The sequence below is a fragment of the Salvelinus alpinus genome, chromosome 25 (genome assembly GCF_045679555.1).
Source record: "Salvelinus alpinus chromosome 25, SLU_Salpinus.1, whole genome shotgun sequence".
Lineage (NCBI taxonomy): Eukaryota > Metazoa > Chordata > Actinopteri > Salmoniformes > Salmonidae > Salvelinus > Salvelinus alpinus.
Window position 1 is genome coordinate 28,041,098 of NC_092110.1, and position 19,181 is coordinate 28,060,278.

Here is a 19,181-nt window from a genome sequence, read left to right on the forward strand (position 1 = left end):
AGTGAATAAAACAAACTTAGGGAGGAGGCTTCTGATATTAACATGCATGAAACCAAGGCTTTTGCGGTTACAGAAGTCAACAAATGATTACGCCTGGGGAATAGGAGTGGAACTAGAGGCTACAGGGCCTGGGTTAACCTCTACATCACCAGAGGAACAGAGGAGGAGTAGGATAAGTGTACGGCTAAAAGCTATAAGAACTGGTCGTCTAGTGCGTTGGGGACAGAGAATAAAAGGAGCAGATTTCTGGGCGTGGTAGAATAGATTCAAGGCATAATGTACAGACAAGGGTATGGTAGGATGTGAGTTCAGTGGAGGTAAACCTAGGCATTGAGTGACGATGAGAGTGGTTTCGTCTCTGGAGGGACAAGTTAAGCCAGGTGAGGTCTCCGCATGTGTGTGGGGTGGGACGAAAGAGCTATCTAAGGCATTTTGAGCGGGACTGAAGGCTCTACATTAAAATAAAACAGTAAAAACTATCCAAGACAGCAGTAAACAAGGCATATTGACATTAGAGAGAGGCATAAAGCAATCACAGGTGCTGATCAAGAGATCTAAGACAGCAACGGATAAATGACAATGAATGGGCAGAGCTGTTCAGTTAGGTACATACAGGACCAGAGTTAACCAATGCTGGAAGAGTTAACCAATGCTGGAAGAGTTAACCAATGCTGGAAGGGGGGCCTGAGTGAAAAGTTTGGGAACCCCTGATTTAATGAACTATAAATAATTTTGTGAATACAGTTTCAACATTTGACTTGTGTTTAGTGAATTAGCATTTTTACAAGTTAACTTCCTTGTTGCTGTGAAAGACCTTATTTGGCAGAAAGTGTTTTGGCAAGGAACATGGTTAAATTCTGTTAATTTGCTGGTGCCGGGAAGAAGCATATCGTCAAATCCTGAATCATGATTCACCAGTACTAAAACAAGTCTATAAAATACACAAAAAATGAGACAGGAGAGAAACACTAAAATGTTTCTTTGTTCGATTCAGATTAAAAAAGTTAGGTTACAAGTCGAGTCGAACAGAACCTTGAACCGTCATTGTCTGATTATCTTCATGCTTGTGGCTCTGTTAGCCATTGCTAGTAAGTATTCATCATTTCTTGGATAGTTGTATAGTTTAATATTGTACCACTAACCATTCAGTCAGGAAGCTTTAAGCTCCTGTTATTCAGCTTGGTTACTGTTATAAAAGGGAATACAGCTGGTGGTTCAACAGAGATGCTTGTGCATGTTAACCACCATCTCGCTGATGTCATCAAGTGTGGGTCCATTGGGTGCAAACTTCCCCCAGCGATAGTGCACAAGGCGAAAAAGAGATAGGAACAAGGTTAAACAGGAAACCACATGCAGTATACGTGCCAGACTCATGATTCATTTGGTGTTTGGTTACACTCAAATAAAATAAAGACATTTATGTTGGTGTTGTTGTCCGCCCTTACACAGACTAAAGTACAGACGCTTAAGTAAAGATCTGTGTCTAAGATGTACTGTATACCATATCTAATTCAAACTGTCCATAATCAGAGTTTATTACCAGTTTATAACTCACTCCTAACTATGGGTATGTAAAATAGAAACATTCATATGTAGATGGCCACCTCAGTCTGAATCTCTGATTACATTTTCCTTCGTTGCATGTGGTATACGTGTTTAATAATTCATGTCATTACAAATGCATTGGTTCTATTTTTGCAGTTGGTCACTCACTATACCATTGTGAGCCAGTGTTGGCACACACAAGTCAAGACCCACACAGACACAATGGCCTCCCTGGCTGTACCTCCAACTTTCTGTCACAGACACAATGGCCTCTGTGGCTGTACCTCCTACCTTCTGTCACAGACACAATGGCCTCCGTGGCTGTACCTCCTACCTTCTGTCACAGACACAATGGCCTCCGTGCCTGTACCTCCTACCTTCTGTCACAGACACAATGACCTCCGTGGCTGTACCTCCTACCTTCTTTCACAGACACCATACACACAAACAAGCATGCACACACACAGACACACACATTTTTATTTTTAATGAGGTGACATTCTAACCCAAAGAGGACTGCCTAAGTCTAAGCGCCAAAGTGAAACATCCCTCTTTCAGGAAGCCAATCCCTATTTATTTTGTTTCCCAGCATCAAGATGAGATTCCCAGCTCCATTCCAAAAGGAAAAAGGAGACGGCTGATTGCTAAGGTTTGTGTGTCGTGTCCCTGGAGGGTGTGGTCCAGGGGAACGTTACTCAACATAAAGCCTTGGGGGAGATACCTGTACCCCCTGTATATAGCCTCGTTATTATTATGTCATTTTCTAACTTTCAGACATCTGTGTACACTGTGTGCACTATGAACACTAAGAGTTTGCGAATAAAGAAAGGTTGGAACTGATAGGGTGGGTCATTTCCTGTCTGTACCCACACAATACATCCGCCATCCATTCTTTTCCAGTTTGAGCTCCTGCTTTCACTGCTGCTCAACGATACATACACACCTATGATGCACACAGTTAACAGTGTTTCAATGGTTGGAAGGAGAAAGATATCTTGTTGAGAGCCACTGTGTGTGAATAGGATTGCCTCTGTTCCTTTGGAACTCATTTTGACACCTGTCACACAGGGTCAACATACCGTAGCTGTATTAGTAATCAGTGGTGTAAAGTACTTAAGTAAAAATACTTTAAAGTACTACTTAAGTAGTTTTTCAGGTTATCTGTACATTACTTTACTATTTCTATTTTTGACAACTTTTACTTTATTACGTTCCTAAAGAAAAGAATGTACTTTTTACTCCATACATTTTCCCTGACACCCAAAATAATTTGTTACATTTTGAATTCTTAGAAGTACAGGAAAATGGTCCAATTGACACACTTATCAAGAGAACATCCCTGGTCATCCTACTGCCTCTGATCTGGCAGGCTCACTAAACACATTTTGTAAATTATTTCTGAGTGTTGGAGTGTGCCACTGGCTATCTGTACATTCAGATAACAAGAAAATGGTGCCATCTGGTTTGCTTAATATAAGGAATTTGAAATGGGTATACTTTTACTTTTGATACTTAAGTATATTTTAGCAATTACATTTACTTTTGATACTTCTTATGGCTGCAATCCAGGTAACGGGATCGATATGACAACAGCCAGTGAAAGTGCAGGGCGCAAAATTCAAAAAACAGAAATCTCATAATAAAAATTCCTCAGACATACATGTGTCTTATACCATTTTAAAGGTAATCGTGTTGTTAATCCCACCAAAGTGTCCGATTTCAAATATGCTTTTCAGTGAAAGCACTACAAACGATTATGTTAGGTCAAACCAAACCACAATAAGCACAGCCATTTTTCCAGCCAAAGATAGGAGTCACAAAAAGCACAAAAGGAGATAAAATGAATCACTAACCTTTGATGATCTTCATCAGATGACACTTATAGGACTTCATGTTACACAATACATGTATGTTTTGTTTGATAAAGTTCATATTTATATAAAAAATTCTGAGTTTACATTGGCGCGTTACATTCACTAGTTCCAAAAACATCCAGTGATTTTGCATAGCCACATCGTTTCAACAGAAATACTCATCATAAATGTAGATGATAATACAAGTTATACACATGGAATTATAGATATACCTCTCCTTAATGCAACCGCTGTGTCAGATTTCAAAAAAACTTTACGGAAAAAGCAAACCATGCAATAATCTGAGACGGCTCTCAGAACAATAGTCAAATTAGCCGCCATGTTGGAGTCAACAGAAACCAGAAATTAAATGATAAATATTCCCTTACCTTTGATGATCTTCATCAGAATGCACTCCCAGGAATCCCAGGTCCACAATAAATGCTTGATTTGTTCGATAATGTCCGTTATTTATGTCCAATTAGCTACTTTGGTTAGCGCGTTTGGTAAACAATTCCAAAGTCACGAAGCGCGTTCACTAAAACCTGACGAAATGTCCAAAAGTTCGGTAACAGTCAGTAGAAACATGTCAAACGATGTAGTGAATCAATCTTTAGAATGTTGTTAACATAAATCTTGAATAACGTTCCAACCGGAGAATTACATTGACTTCAGATGAGCGATGGAACGGAGCTCCCTCTCATGTGAACGTGCATGGTCAAAGAATGGTCACCTCATGGCAGTGGTGACTAATTGTCCTCTCATTCGGCCCCCCTTCACAGTAGAGTCATCGGACAAAGTTCTACAGACTGTTGACATCTAGTGGAAGCCGTAGGAAGTGAATACTCATTCATATCTCACTGTGATTTCAATGGGATCTTGGTTGAAACTCGACCATTCTCAGAATTTCCACTTCCTGTTTGGATTTTTTCTCAGGTTTTTGCCTGCCATATGAGTTCTGTTATACTCACAGACATAATTCAAACAGTTTTAGAAACGTCAGAGTGTTTTCTATCCAATACTAATAATAATATGCATATATTAGCAACTATGACTGAGAAGCAGGCCGTTTACTCTGGGCATCTCTGTGCACCTTTCATCCAAGCTACTCAATACTGCCCCTTCAGCCACAAGAGGTTAAGTATATTTAAAACCAAATACTTGTAGACTTTTACTCAAGTAGTATTTTACTGGAGGACTTTCAGTATCTTTACTTTTACTCAAGTGTGAAATTGGGTACTTTTTCCACCACTGTTAGTAATATTAAAATAAAAGATGCCTCCAAAGTGTCCAATCACCAAACCAAAGGTAAAAATGTAAAGATTAACCAAATCTGCTAAGTCTGCCTCTGTCAGTCCTGCCTGAGGTCTGTTTCCATGGATATGCTAGGAAAGGGGTTGGGGTTGAGAAGTTAACCGTACCCCGTTGTAACATGCTCTCTCTCTGGGTACAGAGGCCTTCTCTCTACCCAAACTACCCAAGGCCGGGCTGGTTGCGAGATCAGCTCGAAGCTCCCACACCGATGGAGCCAGCTTTGTTTATCTAAAGCCTGGAGGGCATGTTTTTACCAACAGCAGGATGTAGGCCATTGAGTGGTGAAGATCCAGAACCTTTTATCATTTATCGCAGTGTTGGCCCAGCACAGAGGGCCGAGGAGGCTCCATTACTGGTAAGGAGAAGCTAGGGAGAGGAGAGGAGATGCCGCAAAAGACACATGGTTTACAGATCTGGTTGCACTTTGTCTTGGAAATGAGAGATCATATGAGTGAGTGGAGAGAGACAGGGTGAGGGATAGAGGGGAGAAATAGGGGGAGACAAGTGGGTGTTCAAAAAGTGATCGACAGTATGGGGCTGAAATAGATAAGGTGTGTTTACACTTTACTCCCCCCACCTCTTCTATATTCTAACCAAGGTCTGTCTCTTTCTACTGTCAACACTGCTACGGGACAAACCCCATGGTTCAGATCCACCGTGCCATTCCACCTATAGTGGGGGACAGGGACAGTGCATGTTTCTATGGGGCTCCCCCAAGACAAACCATGTCTTCACACACACATCCACCTCGTCTTATTAAGTTTCTATTTCCCAGAGTAAATGGTTTTCCATTTCCGTTACTAGAAACTACTACATTACTGATAAAGTGATTACCTTATGGCACTATGTAGCAAAATTTTAAATGTTGTTTTTCACATTGGATAAAAGTAGAGACTCAGAGCTAGAAAATGGTATATCATACACTACAGTTGAGGAACAAATGTTGTTTTCAAGTCCTACCTATTCCTGCTACAGAATTTGAGCAGTGATAAATGTAATCAGCACTGCTCTGGTTCTCCATGATGAGGCCCACATAAACATACAGCTATCAGTACATCTTGTGGATCGTGTGGTGGTGGGTGGGACTATGACAAGGAGAGAAAAAAGGCACGCACAAAACCTCAAATGCACTGCACATTTTGCAGTCTGTACACCACAAATGCCAACAGGATGTCGGTGTTACTATGTGAGGGCGGGATGACAAGCAAGGGGAGTAAGATTGGGTGTTGCCTTATAAGGGGAAATTTCAAACGTCTAGTAAGTGCTTTGCTGTACATGTTCATGGTTCATGGTAGGTGTTGTATATGGATCTTCAGTCAACCTGTGTAAATAAAGGATGCATTATATTAAATACAGAAATGCTGCCATGGTTGCCTTGAGTGCTTTGGATGACACGGAGACCCCGGTATGGAGCATTCCATCAGCGATGTCCAGCAGGTCGGTGTTCCGGAGGAAGGGCGTTACCAGGGTTACGTGCTTGGTGCCACACCACGGCTTCAGAAGGCCCAGAGCCCAGCTCTCTGTGTCCGCGCCCACATTATCCAGAACCAGATCAAAACTAGGACACAGAGAGAGAGAGAACGAGAGAGAGAGAGAGAGAACGAGAGAGAGAGAGAGAGAGAGAGAGAGAGAGAGAGAGAGAGAGAGAGAGAGAGAGAGAGAGAGAGAGAGAGAGAGAGAGAGAGAGAGAGAGAGAGAGAGAGAGAGAGAGAGAGAGAACGAGAGAGAGAGAGAACGAGAGAGAGAGAGAACGAGAGAGAGAGAGAGAGAGAGATTATTTAATTAACTGGAGAGACTTATTTTCCCACACACTAATGAGAGTTTACTGTGGCAGTGAGAGAGAGGTGCCCAATCCTTGATTACAGTTAACTGACCCATGGGGAACAGTCCTCATCCTATTCAGATAAATGTTACCATGGAGGTTTTTAAGGGATGCTGCGAGATTCTGTGCTCTACTTACCCAGAGTCAGATGAACTTGTGGATACCATTTGTATGTCTCTGCGTGCAGTATGAAGGAAGTTAGTGATTGTTTTGCGATCCAATGCTAACTAGCATTAACGCAATGACTGGAAGTCTACATGTACAGTCGTGGCCAAAGGTTTTGAGAATGACACAATTATTAATTTTCACAAAGTCTGCTGCCTCAGTTTGTATGATGGCAATTTGCATATACTCCAGAATGTTATGAAGAGTTATCAGATGAATTGCAATTAATTGCAAACTGAATCCCCAAAAAACATTTCCACTGCATTTCAGCTCTGCCACAAAAGGACCAGCTGACATCATGTCAGTGATTCTCTCGTTAACACAGGTGTGAGTGTTGACGAGGACAAGGCTGGAGATCACTCTGTCATGCTGATTGAGTTTGAATAACAGACTGGAAGCTTCAAAAGGAGGTTGGTGCTTGGAATCATTGTTCTTCCTCATTCAACCATGGTTACCTGCAAGGAAACACGTGCCGTCATCATTGCTTTGCACAAAAAGGGCTTCACAGGCAAGGATATTGCTGCCAGTAAGATTGCACCTAAATCAACCATTTATCGGATCATCAAGAACTTCAAGGAGAGCGGTTCCATTGTTGTGAAGAAGGCTTCAGGTTGCCCAAGAAAGTCCAGCAAGCGCCAGGACCATCTCCTAAAGTTGATTCAGCTGCGGGATTGGGTCACCACCAGTACAGAGCTTGCTCGGGAATAGCAGCAGGCAGGTGTGAGTGCATTTGCACGCACAGTGAGGCGAAGACTTTTGGATGATGGCCTGGTGTCAAGAAGGGCATCAAAGAAGCCACTTCTCTCCAGGAAAAACATCAGGGACAGACTGATATTCTGCAAAAGGTACAGGGATTGGACTGCTGAGGACTGGGGTAAAGGATTTTCTCTGATGAATCCCCTTTCCGATTGTTGGGGCATCCGGAAAAAAGCTTGTCCGGAGAAGACAAGGTGAGCGCTACCATCAGTCCTGTGTCATGCCAACAGTAAAGCATCCTGAGACCATTCACAGCCATGAATAGAGAATGGTACCAACACATCCTCCGAGAGCAACTTCTCCTAACCATCCAGGAACAGTTTGGTGACAAACAATGCCTTTTCCAGCATGATGGAGCACCTTGCCATAAGGCAAAAGTGAAAACTAAGTGGCTCGGGGAACAAAACATCGATATTTTGGGTCCATGGCCAAGAAACTCCCCAGACCTTAATCCCATTGAGAACTTGTGGTCAATCTTCAAGAGGCGGGTGGACAAACAAAAACCCACAAAATCTGACAAACTCCAAGCATTGATTATGCAAGAATGGGATGCCATCAGTCAGGATGTGGCCCAGAAGTTAATTGACAGCATGCCAGGGCGGATTGCAGAGGTCTTGAAAAAGAAGGGTCAACACTGCAAATATTGACTGTTTGCATCAATTTCTTTTAATTGTCAATAAAAGCCTTTGACACTTATGAAATGCTTGTAAGTATACTTCAGTATTCCATAGTAACATCTGACAAGAATATCTAAAGACATTGAAGCAGCAAACTTCGTGAAAATTAATATTTGTGTCATTCTCAAAACTTTTGGCCACGACTGTATAGTAGTATTGCTTTGGGTAAGTAGAACAAGGGCTTAAATGCCAGAATCTCTCAGAATCCCATTAAAGTGTGTCTGCTTTTGTGTGCGTGTTTGCGTGGGATTACTTTTCCCGCGCACTCAGGGGCACCTCAACAGGCCCAGCTGTGTAGTGCACCACGTGATCCGCCCCCAGCCCCCTCACCAGCCGCTCGGCATTCTGGGAGCAGGTTACTGTCACATGGGCTCCCCAGCCCAGGCCTTTAGCATCTGAGATGAGAAAACTGACTCTACATCATCATCAAACACACACCACCACAGTCACTCTTTGAGAGGGTGCAGCCAGTACACATATCATCTCTTATAAGAGGAGAGATCAGAGGCACCAGCTCTGAATCACTCTAATGTGAGATAGATGTCAGTGGTGGAAAAAGTACGCAACTGTCATACTTAAGAAAAAAAGTAAAGATACCTTAATAGAAAATGACTCAAGTAAAAGTGAAAGTCACCCAGTTAAATACTACTTGAGTAAGAGTCTAAAAGTATTTGGTTTTAAATATACTTAAGTATCAAAAGTAAATGGAATTGCTAAAGTGTACCTAAGTATCAAAAGTAAAAGTAACAGTATAAACCATTTAAAATTCCTTATATTAAGCAAACCAGACAGCATAATTTTTTATTTTTTTTATTTACGGATAGCCAGTGGCACACTCCAACACTCAGTCATAATTTACAAACAAAGCATTTGTGTTTAGTGAGTCCGCCAGATCAGAGGCAGTAGGGATGACTAGGGACATTCTCTTGATAAGTGTGGGAATTTTTGTGTTAAAGTCTAATGAGGACTTTTGTGTGTCAAGGAAAATGTACAGAATAAAAAGTACATTATTTTCTTCAGGAATGTAGTGAAGTAAAAGTAAAAGTTGGCAAAACTTTAAATAGTAAAGTACAGATACCCCCAAAAACTACTTAAGTAGTACTTTAAAGTATTTTTACCCCACTGCTAGATGTGCTGATTGAGGTCACAGCAATGGGTTAGGGTGACACAATAGGACAGCCGGGCACAGACACACGTATAATGTTACTCACACAAATATAAACAGCTTTTTATGGAATTGATATGTCATTGTTATTTGTTATTAAGGCTTTGTATTATGTCCATGTAGCTATTGTCATGGCGATGGGGTTTGAATACTGTCACGCCCTGACCTTAGATATCCTTATTTATTCTCTATGTTTGGTTAGATCATGGTGTGACTCGGGTGGGCATTCTATGTTGTCTATTTCTTTGTTGTTTTTGCCTAGTGTGGTTCCCAATCAGAGGCAGCTGTCTATCGTTGTCTCTGATTGGGGATCATATAATAGTTGTAATTTTCCGTTTGGGTTTTGTGGGGTGTTGTTTTCCGTTTAGTATGTGTGCCTGACGGAACTGTTCGCTTTCGTTTTTATATTTGTTATTTTTGTTTGAGTGATTCTTGACAAATAAAGATCATGAACACTTTCTACGCTGCTCTTCGGTCCACTCTTCCTCACGACAAGCGTTACAAATACCTAAGATTGCCGGTAAACATTTTCACAGTGAAAATTAAGTCATGAATTTACAGTACCAGAACATTATGGTCGTCGTCAACATCAGTATGTACATCTGTATGGAAAATGTTCAGACTCCTCCTGAACCTCCCAGGATCAGAGTGCTGTATGGGGACGGATAAACACCAGATTAAAAACACAGATTAGTAGACAGAGTGAAAATGGAGAAAATAAAATACATTTATATCAAATCCAACACAAAAACGTGTTAAACTCTTCTATCTATTGCATGTGAAGCAGTGGCTTCAGAGTGCCAAGTCCCATGCCATGCCAGCCACTGCTGAAGCCCATTTCCAAAGGGCCCACTATGCCACAGTACAACTCCCTCCCTATGCTCATAACCCACTGGTTTCATACAGACAGGCTTTTAATGAAATAACCAAGTGGAATAATCAACAAGATCAAAGACATGAGGATTATATGGGATGAATAGGGACAACCGCAGGGGTTAGAGGGGGAAAGAGACAAGTTGACCTCAAATTGGCAGGAGATGTGTGTGTGTGTGTGTGTGTGTGTGTGTGTGTGTGTGTGTGTGTGTGTGTGTGTGTGTGTGTGTGTGTGTGTGTGTGTGTGTGTGTGTGTGTGTGTGTGTGTGTGTGTGTGTGTGTGTGTGTGTGTGTGTGTGTGTGTGTGTGTGTGTGTGTTTGCATGTGCATGTGCGTGTGTGTGTTTGCCATTTCTTGGCACAGTTGTATTGTTAAGGCCTCCTGTGTTGACCAGAGCAGACCAGGTTGTGGCAGACATGTAAGGAGCGGCCGCCACCTCCGTGTGACTCAGAAATGTGGGCTTTTTGGAGACCGGACCCCGTCACACTCAGGACTCAAAAGTAGGTCAAAGATATCGGTTCATCCTCCAAAAGGTTAGGTAGGACAAGTGGGAAGGGAAATCTGATCCTAGATAACTTCTACCTTGAGCCTCACAAACCTCCGACCAAACCTGTCACTATCTGAAAATGTTGAGTCATCATTATCCATTAAAAAGCCCTGCGTAACGATGCCAACTCAGAGCTGGCTCGTCTGTCTGCAGTCCTGATTGCTCCTCATTTGGCTCCTCATCACACAGAAAGCCTATTTAATGAGTCTGTCATTAATGACCATGCCTCACTGAGCAGCACCATGGAGTCTAACTCTGCCGGTAGCTTTTATTCTCAAATCTGAAACCATCCCAAAATTCCACTCCAGCCTAGCAATAGCATTTAGCCCACAGTAGACACCTAATATTGCCTATACTAATGTATCCAAATGCATTCTCTCTTGAACATGCTAAAGAAAGCAGAGTATCCCTGGTAGTAGTAATGTTCAACTACACATATTTGCATGTTTATTGTAGAAATAACCACAAGCAAACAATAGTTTGAAAAACAAACTACAACACAAAACATAAAGGGATCATAAACAAAACAGTACCACATTTGCACTCAACACCACAATCTCAGCCAGGCTTCCATGTTTCCAAGGGGGAATGGCCGCCCACACCTGAGAAGGAAAAAAACACTGGCTTAACCAACCAAGCACTGGTAACACCCTGCATGGATGGCACAGATACCAAGATTGTGACATTTTGAATGATCTGTTTGTGTATATCTTCACATCCATATGATGGGATAGTGTTTCACTGACACACTGACGACGAGTTGACCAGTTGGCCCCAAGGTGGTGTGACGATGTAACATTATACATACATTTATAAAATGCTCCTCACCATCTGTAATTCCCGAAGACCAAGGTACAAAACGCGTTGGTTTTACTTTTTGACAATAAAGAAGCTCTTTTATCACTGCCCTCCAAGGGTTGCTGAATGTCCTTTTCACTAGGTGAAAGGGAAATTCAGGCTATTGTGAACATGCTATTGTGAACATACTATTGTGAACATGTTTCGCATCTGACTTCTTATAGGCTATTATGTAAAAGATCTGATAGTCTATGTTCTCTGAGAGCTATGAAAAACATCATAGGAAAACCCCTGACATTAACAATGATACAATGAGGTGCTTCACATTTCAGCTGCGCTTGGATTAAGTAAACAAAGCAGTAACACAAAAACACACAACCCCAATCCTTCCCACAGAGAGTACCACCCTATTCTACTGCATCCTAGGGCCTGTTTGTTTGTGTGTTACCTCATCCACCTATTTGAAGTAGTCTGGTGCCACATCCAGAAAACACTCGATGATGACTCCGGACACGTCACGGCCCAGGATCAGGGGGAACTAATTGCCGGATTGGTTGATGTTTAGGAGGTCTCTCTTCATGGCCATGGTGGCAGCCCCATACCCACCTGAGAGGGCAGAAACAACACAGAAATTAGGCAAAATGCAATCAGAAAAAGTAGATGTTGAGACAAGTGAATTCAGATACGAACAGAGGCCACAAGATGACGAGAACACTGAAACTAGCTGGGAAGATCATCACTGATTAGACTGAGAGGTAACCATAAGAAACAGCAGGTCCCCACCTCTTCAAAGAGCACATCTAGACCTAAGTGTGAGGTTTAGCCTAACATTCACAGTTTCAATTTAACACCCAAACCAAATGTGCCACAGCAGTCAACTAACTTTCCCTTTGTGTCAGAAGAGCTCTCCTCGTCTCCAGGGGTGATCTATTATGCCCACTCAGATCTCTCTCTCATACACAGACCAAATGTGCATAGCAAAACAACAGATGCTCAGTCAGCTCTGAATGAGGGCAGTTTCCTTTTCAATAGACTGTGGTGTGTGCACAAAAAGGCTATTGTGAAGATGTCTCACAACTGTCTTCATATAAGCTATCTATTAAAGATCTGATAGTCTATCTTCTTTAAGAACTCTGAGAAGGTCATAGGAAAACCACTGACTTGAAATTAAGAGTTAGCCTATAAAAATAAGGTCACTTCAAGGGAATCTATTGGGTGAGTGGTGTGGCAGAAGAGTCATTGTCTGTTTTTTTGAGTTTTGATGTTGAATCTCTGGCCGACAATGTGTTGTTAGGTTATTTCAGTTATCCCGTATGAGCTTATGTGCTGAATTCATTACGTTGTTACAGGTGTCAAGCTTATGGGCATGTGGCAGCAGTGTGTAGGAGGGAGGTTCCTAGGTGTGAGAAGAGTGCAGAAGGGCATTGTAACGTTCGTCGTTGGGAGAAAGAGAGGAGGACCAAGGTGCAGCGTGGTAATTATTCATTATCTCTTTTAATGAAAACGAATACTCGAACAAAAACAACAAAACACGAGAACGAAACGAAACAGTCCTGAACGGTGAAAATACAAAACACAGAACAGAAAATAATCACCCACGAAACACAGGTGGAAAAAGGCTACCTAAGTATGATTCTCAATCAGAGACAACTAACGACACCTGCCTCTGATTGAGAACCATACCAAGCCAAACGCAAAACACAACATAGAAAAACAAACATTGACAACCCACCCAACTCACGCCCTGACCATACTAAAACAAAGACATAACAAAAGAACTAAGGTCAGAACGTGACAGGCATGAGATAAAGGAATGTGTAGCATTGGGGAAATAAGCGGTATGTGTTAATTGTAAGGGTGCCCATGGGGCTAGGGATCAGAAATGTCCAGTGTGAGAGAGGCAGGTTGAGGTTACCAGGGTTAGAGTAGAGCGGAGGGTGTCGGATACTGAGGCAGTGAAGAAAGTTGAGGAAGATGGTTCAAGGGGGAAGGATCCTGAGAGTATTCGTGTGAGTAGTAGATCTGTATCAGTACAGAGAGATAGGCCAATAAATGATATATGCTTCAGTAAGATTGGATTTTTAGCGTTCATAGCAATGGTTATCAACTGTACTGCAGGGATGGAATGCAAGTTGCAGAAAATAGAGGTTGTGGTGGCAACTGCAGAAAAGTATTTGAGTGTAAGAGATTTGACGTCAGGTTGTGTTACAGGTTGTGTTGAGTGGTGGTGTCCTGTCCTTTCAGGCTGTTGGCCTGAGGTAGGACTAGATAGATTTAAATAGTGGAGTAGGGTGGTTGGTTTTTAATTAATGTAGGGTTAGAAGGTAGATTATTTGTTGATTCATTTAGCTTTTATAAAGCAAAGTATAATGGAGTTGTACTCCAGTCTAGTTGGTGGCGGTAATGCAACATTTATTGGATGTCAACCGCCGTTAAACTTCATAGAAGAAGAAGAAGAAGAAGAAAAAGAAGAAGGAATCTATCAAGCTAGAATATCACAACAACCTCTCATGCTGACGTCAATGTGGTTGAGACCTGCAGCATGGACGTTGAGGATGACTTCCTCAGTCCATAACCCAGCGTTTTCAGTGAACTGAAAGACATCATTGCTGCCGTATCTATTGATCTCCCAAGCAGGCATGATTGTCATACGGCTGTTGGAGGTGGTGTTGAACAGTCTCTTCTGACCTCCATGGAGGAATGTTTTCACACAGGGTGCTCTCCTGATTAGGAGACAAGACCCCCGAACGCATGACAACTGTCTCAAAAGATGCATGATTAGGTTCATCAATTAGCTATAAATTGTCAATACACTTGTTCTTCAGTCTTGTATATTCCCATTACAGTCTAAGCCCTGTCAAAGCCCGGGGGGGTGAGGGGGGAATTGTTTTAAGGTCATACCAAGGAAAACATTTATTTATATATATATATTATATTTTTTAATGATTTGATTCAAAACGGTATTTGACCTTACTGCTATTAGCCTGTAGAAACAAATACAATGAATAACAGATTCACTACATGGAACAACAGATAGTCCCCCAAAAAATCTAAGTAAGTTTGTTCTGAAGTGTCTGTCCTATACCCGAGAGACATAAGAAAGATCAGGAAACATTTTTTACATGTATTTAAACACTTATTTTTGGCACTAAACAGTGTCCATAGTGTACTTGACCTTCAGACAAGTCTTGTGAGGCCTGTGGGCGTCCTAGAAAAATACAACCAACATGTACAGTACCAGTCAAAAGTTTGGAAACACCTACTCATTCAAGGGTTTTTCTTTATTTGTACTATTTTCTACATTGTATAATAATAGTAAAGACATCAAAACTATGAAATAACACATATGGAATCATGTAATAACCAAAAAAGTGTTAAACAAATCTAAATATATTTTATATTTGAGATTCTTCAAAGTAGCAACCCTTTGCCTTGATGACAGCTTTGCACACTCTTGGCATTCTCTCAACAAGCTTCATGAGGAATGCTTTTCCAACAGTCTTGAAGAAGTTCCCAGATATGCTGAGCACTTGTTGGCTTCTTTTCCTTCACTCTGCAGTCCAACTCATCCCAAACCATCTCAATTGGGTTGAGGTCGGCTAATTGTGGAGGCCAGGTCATCTGATGCAGCACTCTGATGCAGCGCTCATCACTCTTCTTATTGGTCAAATAGCCCTTACACAGCCTGGAGGTGTGTTTTGGGGTCATTGTCCTGTTGAAAAACAAATGACAGTCCCACTAAGTGCAAACCAAATGGGATGGCGTATTACTGCAGAATGCTGTGGTAGCCATGCTGGTTAAGTGTGCCTTGAATTCTAAATAAATCACTGACAGTGTCACGAGCAAAGCACCCCCACACCATAACACCTCCTCCTCCATGCTTCACGGTGGGAACCACACACGCGGAGATCATCTGTTCACCTACTCTGCGTCTCACAAAGACACAGCGGTTGGAACCAAAAATCTCAAATTTGGACTCATCAGACCAAAGGACAGATTTCTATTGGTAAAATGTCCATTGATGGTGTTTTCTGGCCTAAGCAAGTCACTTCTTCTTATATGCTGTCCTTTAGTAGTGGTTTCTTTGCAGCAATTCGACCATGAAGGCCTGATTCACGCAGTCTCATTTGAACAGTTGATGTTGAGATGTGTCTGTTACTTGAACTCTGTGAAGCATTTATTTGGGCTGAAATCTGAGGTGCAGTTAACTCTAATGAATTTATTCTCGTCCTAACGTAACGTAACGTAGTCAACCCTGCTAGCTAGCCAGCTAGCCACCGATTAGCAGCACTGTAGAAACGATTACATTACAACGGAACGACTTGATTTGTGTAGTGTTAGCTAGCTACATAGTTTTCTTTGCTATCTTTGTATCTAAGATAATTGTGTAGCTTTGAGTAATTATCGGTTAGCTAGCCAGCTATTTTCGCCTGCCGCGCTGCCGTCCTCCTACCTAGCCAACACTGCTAGCTAACACTGCTAGCTAGCCAACTTCTACCGAATAGCAGCACTGTAGAAACTTACATTACAACGGAACGACTTGATTAGCGTAGTGTTAGCTAGTTGTCTTTGCTGTCCTTGTATCCATGATAATTGTGTAGTTTAGAGAAATTTAGAGAAATTGTCGAGGTCACCTAGCCAGCTTCACTTTCAACAACGCAGCCACTGCTAGCCAGGCTACTTCACCAGCCAGCAGTACTATATCATTTTAGTCAATTAGATCTTTTATTTTATTTATTTTTTTTGCAACGTAAGCTTAACTTTCTGAACATTCGAGTCGTGTAGCCCACTTGTCATTCTAATCTCCTTTGCTTTAGCGTAGCCTCTTCTGTAGCCTGTCAACTATGTGTCTGTCTATCCCTGTTCTCTCCTCTCTGCACAGACCATACAAACGCTTCACACCGCGTGGCCGCGCCCACCCTAACCTGGTGGTCCCAGCCCGCACGACCCACGTGGAGTTCCAGGTCTCCGGTAGCCTCTGGAACTGCCGATCCGCGGCCAACAAGGCAGAGCTCATCTCAGCCTATGCGTCCCTCCAGTCCCTCGACTTCTTGGCACTGACGGAAACATGGCTCACCACAGATAACACTGCTACTCCTACTGCTCTCTCTTCGTCTGCCCACGTGTTCTCGCACACCCCGAGAGCTTCTGGTCAGCGGGGTGGTGGCACCGGGATCCTCATCTCTCCCAAGTGGTCATTCTCTCTTTCTCCCCTTACCCATCTGTCTATCGCCTCCTTTGAATTCCATGCTGTCACAGTTACCAGCCCTTTCAAGCTTAACATCCTTATCATTTATCGCCCTCCAGGTTCCCTTGGAGAGTTCATCAATGAGCTTGATGCCTTGATAAGCTCCTTTCCTGAGGACGGCTCACCTCTCACAGTTCTGGGTGACTTTAACCTCCCCATGTCTACCTTTGACTCATTCCTCTCTGCCTCCTTCTTTCCACTCCTCTCCTCTTTTGACCTCACCCTCTCACCTTCCCCCCCTACTCACAAGGCAGGCAATACGCTTGACCTCATCTTTACTAGATGCTGTTCTTCCACTAACCTCATTGCAACTCCCCTCCAAGTCTCCGACCACTACCTTGTATCCTTTTCCCTCTCGCTCTCATCCAACACTTCCCACACTGCCCCTACTCGGATGGTATCGCGCCGTCCCAACCTTCGCTCTCTCTCCCCCGCTACTCTCTCCTCTTCCATCCTATCATCTCTTCCCTCTGCCCAAACCTTCTCCAACCTATCTCCTGATTCTGCCTCCTCAACCCTCCTCTCCTCCCTTTCTGCATCCTTTGACTCTCTATGTCCCCTATCCTCCAGGCCGGCTCGGTCCTCCCCTCCCGCTCCGTGGCTCGACGACTCATTGCGAGCTCACAGAACAGGGCTCCGGGCAGCCGAGCGGAAATGGAGGAAAACTCGCCTCCCTGCGGACCTGGCATCCTTTCACTCCCTCCTCTCTACATTTTCCTCTTCTGTCTCTGCTGCTAAAGCCACTTTCTACCACTCTAAATTCCAAGCATCTGCCTCTAACCCTAGGAAGCTCTTTGCCACCTTCTCCTCCCTCCTGAATCCTCCTCCCCCTCCCCCCCCCTCCTCCCTCTCTGCAGACGACTTCGTCAACCATTTTGAAAAGAAGGTCGACGACATCCGATCCTCGTTTGCTAAGTCAAACGACACCGCTGGTTCTGCTCACACTGCCCTACCCTGTGCTTTGACCTCTTTCTCCCCTCTCTCTCCAGATGAAATCTCGCGTCTTGTGACGGCCGGCCGCCCAACAACCTGCCCGCTTGACCCTATCCCCTCCTCTCTTCTCCAGACCATTTCCGGAGACCTTCTCCCTTACCTCACCTCGCTCATCAACTCATCCTTGACCGCTGGCTACGTCCCTTCCGTCTTCAAGAGAGCGAGAGTTGCACCCCTTCTGAAAAAACCTACACTCGATCCCTCCGATGTCAACAACTACAGACCAGTATCCCTTCTTTCTTTTCTCTCCAAAACTCTTGAACGTGCCGTCCTTGGCCAGCTCTCCTGCTATCTCTCTCAGAATGACCTTCTTGATCCAAATCAGTCAGGTTTCAAGACTAGTCACTCAACTGAGACTGCTCTTCTCTGTATCACGGAGGCGCTCCGCACTGCTAAAGCTAACTCTCTCTCCTCTGCTCTCATCCTTCTAGACCTATCGGCTGCCTTCGATACTGTGAACCATCAGATCCTCCTCTCCACCCTCTCCGAGTTGGGCATCTCCGGCGCGGCCCACGCTTGGATTGCGTCCTACCTGACAGGTCGCTCCTACCAGGTGGCGTGGCGAGAATCTGTCTCCTCACCACGCGCTCTCACCACTGGTGTCCCCCAGGGCTCTGTTCTAGGCCCTCTCCTATTCTCGCTATACACCAAGTCACTTGGCTCTGTCATAACCTCACATGGTCTCTCCTATCACTGCTATGCAGACGACACACAATTAATCTTCTCCTTTCCCCCTTCTGATGACCAGGTGGCGAATCGCATCTCTGCATGTCTGGCAGACATATCAGTGTGGATGACGGATCACCACCTCAAGCTGAACCTCGGCAAGACGGAGCTGCTCTTCCTCCCGGGGAAGGACTGCCCGTTCCATGATCTCGCCATCACGGTTGACAACTCCATTGTGTCCTCCTCCCAGAGTGCTAAGAACCTTGGCGTGATCCTGGACAACACCCTGTCGTTCTCAACTAACATCAAGGCGGTGACCCGTTCCTGTAGGTTCATGCTCTACAACATTCGCAGAGTACGACCCTGCCTCACACAGGAAGCGGCGCAGGTCCTAATCCAGGCACTTGTCATCTCCCGTCTGGATTACTGCAACTCGCTGTTGGCTGGGCTCCCTGCCTGTGCCATCAAACCCCTACAACTCATCCAGAACGCCGCAGCCCGTCTGGTGTTCAACCTTCCCAAGTTCTCTCACGTCACCCCGCTCCTCCGCTCTCTCCACTGGCTTCCAGTTGAAGCTCGCATCCGCTACAAGACCATGGTGCTTGCCTACGGAGCTGTGAGGGGAACGGCACCTCAGTACCTTCAGGCTCTGATCAGGCCCTACACCCAAACAAGGGCTCTGAGTTCATCCACCTCTGGCCTGCTCGCCTCCCTACCACTGAGGAAGTACAGTTCCCGCTCAGCCCAGTCAAAACTGTT

General features: G+C 43.8%; 1 pseudogene; it reads right to left on the reverse strand.

Annotated features, from left to right (window-relative positions):
• Window positions 1-763: 763 nt before the first annotated feature.
• LOC139553762 (reticulon-4-interacting protein 1 homolog, mitochondrial-like) lies at window positions 764-14,291 on the reverse strand (annotated as a pseudogene).
• Between the last annotated feature and the right edge of the window lie 4,890 nt (window positions 14,292-19,181).